The 9,622-nt window shown below is 39.6% G+C and overlaps 1 pseudogene; it reads right to left on the bottom strand.

Annotated features, from left to right (window-relative positions):
- Window positions 1-283: 283 nt before the first annotated feature.
- LOC133065263 (olfactory receptor 1L4-like) lies at window positions 284-9,202 on the bottom strand (annotated as a pseudogene).
- Between the last annotated feature and the right edge of the window lie 420 nt (window positions 9,203-9,622).

Here is a 9,622-nt window from a genome sequence, read left to right on the forward strand (position 1 = left end):
TGGGGATAGTTTTATCCAGTATATGAATGGTAGAAAATGTTTTCCTACATCTAGATTCCTAGCAGTATTTGGCCTGGAATTGAACATATGTTTGTGCAAAGTGATTGATAGAGACCAAGTGATCTGGCTTCCATGTCAATGCTCTTACTGTGATTCAAGACCAGCTCTCATCACCTCTTTGAGTACCGTGTGAAAAATGGTATGCAGGAAGAATAACCTGATCATCTTTTAGTTCATCTCTTAGGTGGTCTCACAGTTATGACATTCCGTCTTGTTATTCTTTCTATGACTGAATTCTGCCCCTTAATTTCCTCAAACCCCTCTTCATATCTTTGTTCCTCAGGCTGTAGATGAAAGGGTTCAACATGGGTGTCACTATTGTGTACATAACAGTGGCTACCCGGTCCTTCACCACTGAGTACATGGACAGTGGCCTAAAGTAGACATAGATGATACTTCCATAGAAGAAAACCACCACAGTGAGATGGGAGCCACAGGTGGAGAAGGCCTTCCACTTCCCAGTGACAGAGGGGATTTTGAGCACAGTGATGATGATTCTCAGGTAGGAGAAGAGAATGCACAGGAAAGGGGTGGCAATGACAGCCAGGGTCTCGGTCATGACCACAGTCTGGTTGGTAGTTGTGTCAGAGCAGGAGAGCTTGAGCACAGGCTGGGTATCACAAAAGAAGTGCTTGATGACATGGGAGGCACAGAAAGACAGGCGGGACATGAGGAGCACATACATCATAGAGTGCAGGTGAGAGATGGTGCACGAACCCAGCAACAGGAGGAGGCAACGCCGTGGGCTCATGACCGCATCATAATGGAAGGGGTTGCAGATGGCTACCAGCCGATCTATGGCCATCGAGGCCAGCAGGTAGCTGTCAGTGTTCCCCAAGGCCATGAAGAAGTACATCTGGATGAGGCACCCCACGTAGGAGATAAACTTTGTCTCTGAGAGTAAGTTCACCAGCATGTTGGGCACAATGACTGTTGTGAAGCAGATATCCATGAAGGACAGGTTGCTGAGGAAAAAGTACATAGGTGTGTGGAGCCGGGAGTCAGAGTGGATGGCCAGGATGATGAGTCCATTCCCCACCAGGGTGACCAGGTACATAACAAGGAATAGAGTAAAGAGGGGTTTCTGCATCTGGGGGTTGGAAGAGACGCCCAGGAGGATAAAGCCTGAGATGCTGCTGCTATAGTTCTTCATGTCCTTGACCTCTGGTCAGGGTTTGGAGGCACCGTGGGAGAGATGTGAAGGGCAATTTGACCAAGATGACTCCTTCCCTAATCTCCAGCCTATAAGAAAAAGCAAGCCACTGTCATTATTAGGATTTTAAAGAATATCTCCTCCAAGAAACTACAGAGATCAGGGAATAAAATCCAAGAATGAGAAAGGTAAACAAGTCCAAGCCAAGTCTCCTGTAGAGAGTCTCCTGTAGGGACTACAAGTCTCCTCTAGTCCCTACAGGAGAAACTAAAATTTTCCCTTGTGTTCTTAGGAACTTATAATTTGTCTGAGCTCTTCTCAATTCTCTGTGGGAAGATATCTCTTAAGTTCTTTCTGGATCAAATTTGTAAATTCCCCTTCTGCCTGCTTTTTTCTTATTTTGAAAGGGAAGAGGCTCTTGAGTTCCCTCATGGGTCAAGATGCTTCCATACAAGGGGTCCCTAGGAATGAGGTTCTCTCATCAGGATCCTCTCCTGCTCACTGTCCAGAGGTGGTGGTGGTGGGACAAAAGTGAGCACTGGATTTCATCAGTGCTCCTCAGTAGCCACAAAGTTCAGTTGAGACTCCCTTAAGTCTTCAGAGTAGTATGTTCTTAAAGATTTATTTAAGCAATTCCATTTGGGTCACATGTTCTAGATGCTCAGATTCTAGGTTTTTGGTTCAGGAATGCCCCCTCCAAATAGTCACACTATCAGAAATGTTACTACAATTTATTCTCTTGACATATTGATTTTTCTGATTAAGAAACTATGAAGATCTTGGGCTTCCCTGGTGGTGCACTGGTTAAGAATCCACCTGCCAATGCAGGAGACCCAGGTTTGATCCCTGGTCTGGGAAGATGCCACCTGCCAGAGAGCAAATAAGCCCATGTGCCACAACTACTGAGCCTGTCCTTTAGAGCCTGGAAATTGCAACTGCTGAAGCCCACGCACCTTAGAGCCCATGCTCTGCAACAAGAGAAGGCACTACAATGAGAAGTCCTCATGCCATAGCCTTCCTAGCCGCAACTAGAGGAAAGAAAGCCCATGCAGCAACGGGACCCTGCACAGACAAAAATAAATAAAATGAAAAAGAAAGTAGGAAGTTTTTGTTCTAAGTATTCAAATATTACAAGAAATTAAAACCCTGTGTGTAAGGACTCCATCTCACCAATGGCACTGGAAAGATAAGGCAAGGATGATCTCTGTTACCACTGTTAAGTCACACTGTTCAGTTGACAGTTTTAACTCAGTAAAAAAGCAAAGTGAAAGAAACAAAAAATGTAAACATTAGAAAAGTTGACGCTGTCATTATTAAGTGACTTAATTGAATCCTGCAAAAATTGCAGCAAAGTGGTCAAATATAAGATAACTATACAAATACCAGTCTATCCTAAAGGAAATCAGTCCTGAATACTCATTGGATAGACTGATGCTGAAGCTGAAGCTCCAATACTTTGGGACACTTGATGCGAAGACCTGACTCGTTGGAAAAGACCCTGATGTGGGAAAGATTGAAAGCAGGAGGACAAGGGGACAACAGAGGATGAGATGATTGTATGGCATCACCTACTTGATGGATATGAGTTTGAGAAAGTTCTGGGAGTTAGTGATAGACAGGGAAGCGCTGGTATGTTGCAGTCCATGAGGTTGCAGAGTCGGACACGACTGAGCGACTGAACTGGAACTGACATACAAATATTGACATTCTTCCTATAGAAAAAATATGTAATGGAGCAAAACATTACAACTGACAATGGTAAGAAAGTCTGAAACACACTTAGGATATACCTGAGGAAGGAAAAAGGAAATGGTAAAGGGCTATATGAAGAAACTATAACAGATCACAAATGAGCAATCTGAATAAATAGAAAAAATTTTAGAAATATTTCTAAAAATGGAAGAGTCAATATTTGAAAATGCCAATTCCTAGAGTCCACCTATAAGGTTTATCATACGATATTTGTATTTCTCTCTCTTTCATTTAGCAAAATGCCCTCAAGTTCCATTCAGGTTGTAAGTGGCAGTTTCCTTTTTTGTAATGGTTGAATCTAAAAAGGACTAACTTATGGAAACAGAGAGTCACAGTGGTTTCCAGATACTGGGAGGTGAGGGAAATGAGGTGTTGATCAAAAGATACAAATTTCCATTATAAGATGAATAAGTTCAAGGACCTAAAGTACAACTGGTGACTAATATTAACAATATAGTATTATATACTTGAAAGGTGCTGAGAGGGAATACATTCATTTATTTCTTATTTATTCTATTGAGATATAAGTGACACAGAATTAAGTAAGTTTAAGGTGTTCAGTATGTTGATTTGATGCATTTAGATATTACAATATGAATAACAATGTATCATTAGCTAACACCTAAATCACATTATATTATTTCTTTTTTGGTGGCAACAATTAAGATATAGTCTAATGCATCTGTGAAAGTTTATAATATATTATTGCTGTGTATAATCACTATGCTATGCATAGATCTCCAAAATTTACTTATCTATTGGTGGCAACTTTATACTCTTAAATATCTTTCTAATTCCTCTATCCCATAGGCCCTGGTAACAGCCATTCTACTTAAGGGAGTAGATCTTAGCTATTCTGACCACAAAAAATAAAAGTGGAAATTTATATGAGATGATGGATATGTGATTATCCTTGTGTTTGTCCTTTTGCAACATCTAAGTTTATCAGATCATCTTTTGCACTTTAAACTTACACCATGTTATGTGTACATTATGTCTCAGTAAAGCTGAAAAAGAGTCAACTGTTCTCAAATCAGTAGAATTAAGGGCTTCCCTGGTAGCTCAGCTGGTAAAGAATCTGCCTGTAATGCAGGAGACCCTGGTTTGATTCCTGGTTTGGGAAGATCTGCTGGAGAAGGGAAAGGCTACCCACTCCAGTATTCTGGCTTGGAGAATTCCATGGACTATGCAGTCCATGGATTCACAAAGAGTCAGACAGGACTGAGCCATTTTCACTTTCACCATTAATAACACCCCAGGGAATTTTTTTAAAGGGAATTGAGAAATCCATTCTAAAATTAATCTAGAGAAGTAAATGGTCAAGGAAAGAGAAAAGTGAAAAAAATGGAATAATTACTTTTCTAACAAAAAATATAACACAATATAATGAAAAACAATAAGGTAATGGAACACACAGAAAAACAAATCAATTGTTCAACATGAAGAATTTTGTATACCTGTATTTATACACATATATACAGCTAGATCTATATGGAACTTAATATATAGTAAAGATTTATTTCATACCAAAGGAGAAAGGATGGACTCTTTAAAAAGTGATATTTATGACAACTGACTCAACAATTTGAAAAAATAAGGCTAGATTTCTGTCTAATCCATCATAGAAGTAAAGGCCATATGAATGAGCAATTTGAAAGTAAAGAATCTAAACAAAAAAATAATTAGGTAAAAGTAAAGAAGCATATTTTTATGGTCTCATAATGTAATGCCATCACAAGGAAGAAATAAAATATAGAGTTATGAATGACAAAATACCGTACTCAGAAATGTGAACATTACTCTGAAAGAGACCATATGGAAAGCTAAAATATAAACTATTGACTCAGAGAAAATATCTGCAACACATTTACCAAAGAAAACATGAGAAGATGTTCAACCTCATTGGTAATCAGAAAATAGAAATTACACTGAATTGCTATTTATACCCATGAAATTGTGTAGAGGTTCAGAACAGGCTTCCCCGGGATGTGTCATTTTGGCCTATAGATTAGTTTGATTTCAAGGCAACTGAGACCCATCGGGCTCAAGAAAAACTGCTATTTCTCCCTTTACTACCTAGAATTGAAATGGAAAAATAATTATTCAGTTCAGTTCAGTCACTCAGTCATGTCCGACTCTTTGAGACCCCATGAACCGCAACACGCCAGGCCTCCCAGTCCATCACCAACTCCTGGAGACCACCCAAACCCGTGTCCATTGAGTCGGTGATGCCATCCAACCATCTCATCCTCTGTCGTCCCCTTCTCCTCCTGCCCTTGATCTTTACCAGCATCAGGGTCTTTTCAAATGAGTCAGCTCTTCACATCAGATGGCCAAAGTAAAAAATAATTATTACCAGAGAGAAATTTTATCTAAGTGGCCCCATCTGTATGGCAGGACAAACATCCCACCACCCAGCATCTGTTCTTATCGTTTGTGGATAAACCTTCTGTTCTTGAGATCCCCAGGCTCCTAACTTAACCCTTAGCTTGAGATGGCACATAGATTTCACTGGACCTTTCTGTCTTTTAACCTCCCATGTCTGTGAGGTCTCTGGCCCTGTCATGTATGTGGAGTTCCCAAAGAAAATGAAATTTGATTTTCTCCCATTAATTTGTCTCGTGTCAGTTTGATTATTAGACTAGTGGAAAGAAACTTTGAAGAGGATAGACAATTTCCCCATTATTATAAATGGATATTTTTTTTAGCAATATAGAAAAGGAAGAAGACCTATCCTTGGAAAATAGTCAAGGATATTATACAAACCTGTCTATGAAAAATAGTCATCTAAGTGTAGCACAAAGATATGTGCATACATTTTGATTTTAGTATTGCTTACAATACTGAAGAAACTGAAAAGTGAAAGTCACTCAACTGTGCCTGACTCTATGACCCCATGGACTATACAATCCATGGAATTCTCCAGGCCAGAATACTGGAGTCGGTAGCCTTTCCCTTCTCCAGGGGTCTTCCCAGCCCAGGGATTGAACCCAGGTCTCCTGCATTGCAGGTGGATTCTTTACCACCTGAGGTATCAGGGAAAATTCTGTATTATAAACAACACTTGGATTTTAGTATTGCTTACAATACCAAATACAACAATGCAAATAAAACAACCCACAGAGGAAACAACCTAAATATCTACACACAGTCTTTAAAGAAATTCAATGGCTAATCTAGTCAACATTTATTAGCACTCAATATATATACCCCACACAGAAATGAAAAGTATTTTGTATATTTTTATTATTTTATTCTCTCCTAATCATAAGATATAGGCCCTATTAGGATATAAATTTAGCAAAGTTTAGCAAAGTTTACCAACTTACCAGATCCCTAGTTAGTAAGTGGTTGAGCTGAGATTTGAATTCAGGCAGTTTGATCACAAAGTAGAAGCTATTTATTCATTGCTAAACTGTGTTTTCACTGTTACATTACTGCCTATGATATTTTAAGTGATAAAAGCAATTTGCAGAATAGTGGATACAGAGTAATCCTGTTTTTGTAAAGAGATATACTTCCTTTATATGTTTTCTTTGTTGTGGTGTCTGTGTTTACCTAGTGTAGTTGCCTACTGAAGTGAGAATGACGGAATGGAGTGTGGAGTTCCTTCCATATTTCACTTTATGTGTTTGCACTTAAAAATAAGGGACATATGTCTCTTTAATTAATTTTATAATTAAAAAGTGGAAGTCCCCTAAAATTTGACCTCCCAGAGAACTAGAGATGTGTGCATATTTTTAAGTTGCTTTCTCTTCCTGGATCTACACACACATATTACATCCAGAAATAGGGTCATATTATTCAGAATACTTTTCCTCCTCCATAGACAGTGTTGCAGTGGATATTTTTGTATATAAATATTTTGCTCTCATGAGAGAGTTTGTAAGGTACAGAATAAATTCTAAGAGATGGAAAGCTGAGTTGGAGCTTGTGAACACAGAAATTTTAGTACTCCCAATCTGAGACAATTAGTCTTCAACCTACTCTTGGGCAAAGTATTCATTTGACTCTGGACTCTTTCCTGGTTTCCTTCACACTCTCTCTCTCTTTTTTTTAGCCTCTGTTCTCCTTGGTGGTCAAGGACTATCTGACTTGCCTTGGTCCTGAACCCAGATTCCTCAGATCTATGTGACACTTCTCAGGACAATAATAAGTCCCCTTCTCATTTAGCTGAAACTGGTAAGATTGCCTATTTTCTCTTGCCTTGGGCAGGTCCTTTCACTTCAGTGTACCCAATCAAAAAGATGGGCGGGGGGCATGGTTCAACTTTCTGCCAACTGCTCTTGTCATGTAGAGACTCAAGTGACATTTGACATTTGTGTATTACCATGTGCCATCATCACATCAAATTGTTTCATTAAATACGTGCAGATTTGTTTATAAATTAGACTTCATTAAAGCTAAAAAAAAAAAAAAAAAAAAACGAGGCAAGCAGCATTGCAGAGCCTTGAAGATTTGCAGACGTAATCCACACTCTTAAGAGATTTCTGCCTATTTGGCCCTGAAAACTTTTTGGGGTTAGCCTTAAAATGAATTCAGTGATTTTGACTGCAGTTGGGTGAGAAGTCTCATGGGTAAAAGTCAATTCCACATACATGCAATACCTGTTTGTTGCCCCCAGAGCACACTTAAAGGAGAGAAGCTTCTGTTATCTGATGCCAGATCATTACATGTGTTACCTATCCTGAGACTCTTGATGGAAAAATGCAGTATCAAAGAATGAGATGTTAGAATTCAGACATGGACTGCCTGTGCCCCCTTCCAGATATTTAGCCTCACTTTCTCATGCTGTTGGTTTAGCATGACCCACAGAAGGTGGAGCTAAGATGCTGCCCTACAAGGCTTTGTGATAATTAAGAAATGTGGGTTTTTGATTCACAGCCAATTTAAGAGTGAAAATTGAAGCACTTTTCATTTCTTTTCAAAAGCACAATTATAGCAATTTGATTAGATTATCTTCACTTTTAAGTTTATGATTAATTACATAAATTATCTATCTTCCAATTACTTAAATAATATATGTTAAGACATTTTTTATGTGGTATAGGACTTTGTAAATGAAAGTAATTATGATTAGCAATAAAACATTTTGTGTTACTTGCAAAATTAAAGATATATTTTGGTAAAAGTTTGGTAATTCTTTCTACAGGTGTTTAATTTTACTGTTGCTACAATAACCTACAAAAATGATATTTTTAATGATGGGGCTTTCATCCAGTAGTAACTGAGAAGGACCAGGAAACGCTGGGAACGTTTCTAAGCCTTTTAAATCATACTATCCCTCCTTAAAAGGTATTTACTCCCCTTTTTTCTGCCTAGTTTTCACTCCCACAGAAGATTAAAAGTTTACCTAGTCCTTCCCGGCTGTTCAATTCTTGATGCCAAGGCAAGTGAACTTTTCAAATATTCCTGCTGGAATCCTTTTTGTGTAGAATTGTCTTCCCTTTCACTCAACATACTGATCCATCAGAGGTGCTTCAAGTGGGACTTCTGAAAACAGATCTATTGTGTTCCTCCAGTGAGCTGGCCATGTCTCACCCGGATGTGTCCACTTTAATACCCCCATTGCAGCCCTTCTCACGTACATTCTCTATCATGGTCATATAATAGCTAACAATTCCATCATGTTTTAAAAATATGCCAGACACTGCTCTAAGAACTTCATATATATTAAGAAATTTAGTCTTTATAGCACCTCATTTTACATATAATAAAGTGAGGCAGAGGGACCTGTTGTAAGGCCACACATCTAAGTGATAGCAGAAGCCAAATTCAGAGTGTGTGCTCTTAACCTCTGCATTATCCTAAGATTTTTGTTCACTTGTTCCCCCCGACATCATTTTGAGCCCTTTAAGGCAGGGCCAGTGCTTCATGCAGAGTAGATTCTTCACCAATGTATAATACATGATGAAAAGCAGAGAGATGAAAAAGTAGAACAGAGGCCTTGGTTCCTGGCTTTTGAAATGAAGGAGAGAAGAGAGGATTGGGAAAAGGTCACATGAAGATGTTAACCCTCAGACTCTGTTCCCAGAGACCCCTCAGCTTGCCTACCTGTGGACTCGACAGAGGAGATTTAGGGTCCTGATCAGGCCTGGGGTCCTGCGAGGGGGTTATGATCAGGATTTGAATCTCTGAGGAAGGAGACAGGTTGCAGTGAGATCTAACTTCAGAAGTGTGCTGGTTCTTCTCTCTACCTACAATGAGAACTGTTGATAGAAGGGAACCCAGGGGCATTCCCCTCCACCAACCTCTGCAAGCCAGAGCCCTGGGGATCATTTCTGCAGCCTTCCCAGGGGAGAACTGTCCTGATGCCCTCACTGAGCTCTGTGCCCAGGAGACTGGGGAATCTGGGCTCTAGAGGTGTAGCCTCTACACCCAGGAAGGGAAGTAGGGCCATGGAGCCGTAGGGGTGGAGGTGTGTTTATGCACATGTATGTGTGCTATGTTTACATGTGTGTGCTGGTACACTCTATGTGCTCTCTGTACACACCTGTGCTTGTGTACATATCAGCATGTTGGGTGGAAGGAGAAGTGACGGCCTCTGACGTCTCTGAAGTTCTGTGTCTGCAGGGATGACTGTATCTAGGTGTAGGTTAGTGTTGCAGGAAAGAGATTAAGGTTACAAGCTCTGGAGTCAGACTGACTGGATTTGAA

The sequence above is a fragment of the Dama dama genome, chromosome 11, assembly GCF_033118175.1.
Source record: "Dama dama isolate Ldn47 chromosome 11, ASM3311817v1, whole genome shotgun sequence".
Lineage (NCBI taxonomy): Eukaryota > Metazoa > Chordata > Mammalia > Artiodactyla > Cervidae > Dama > Dama dama.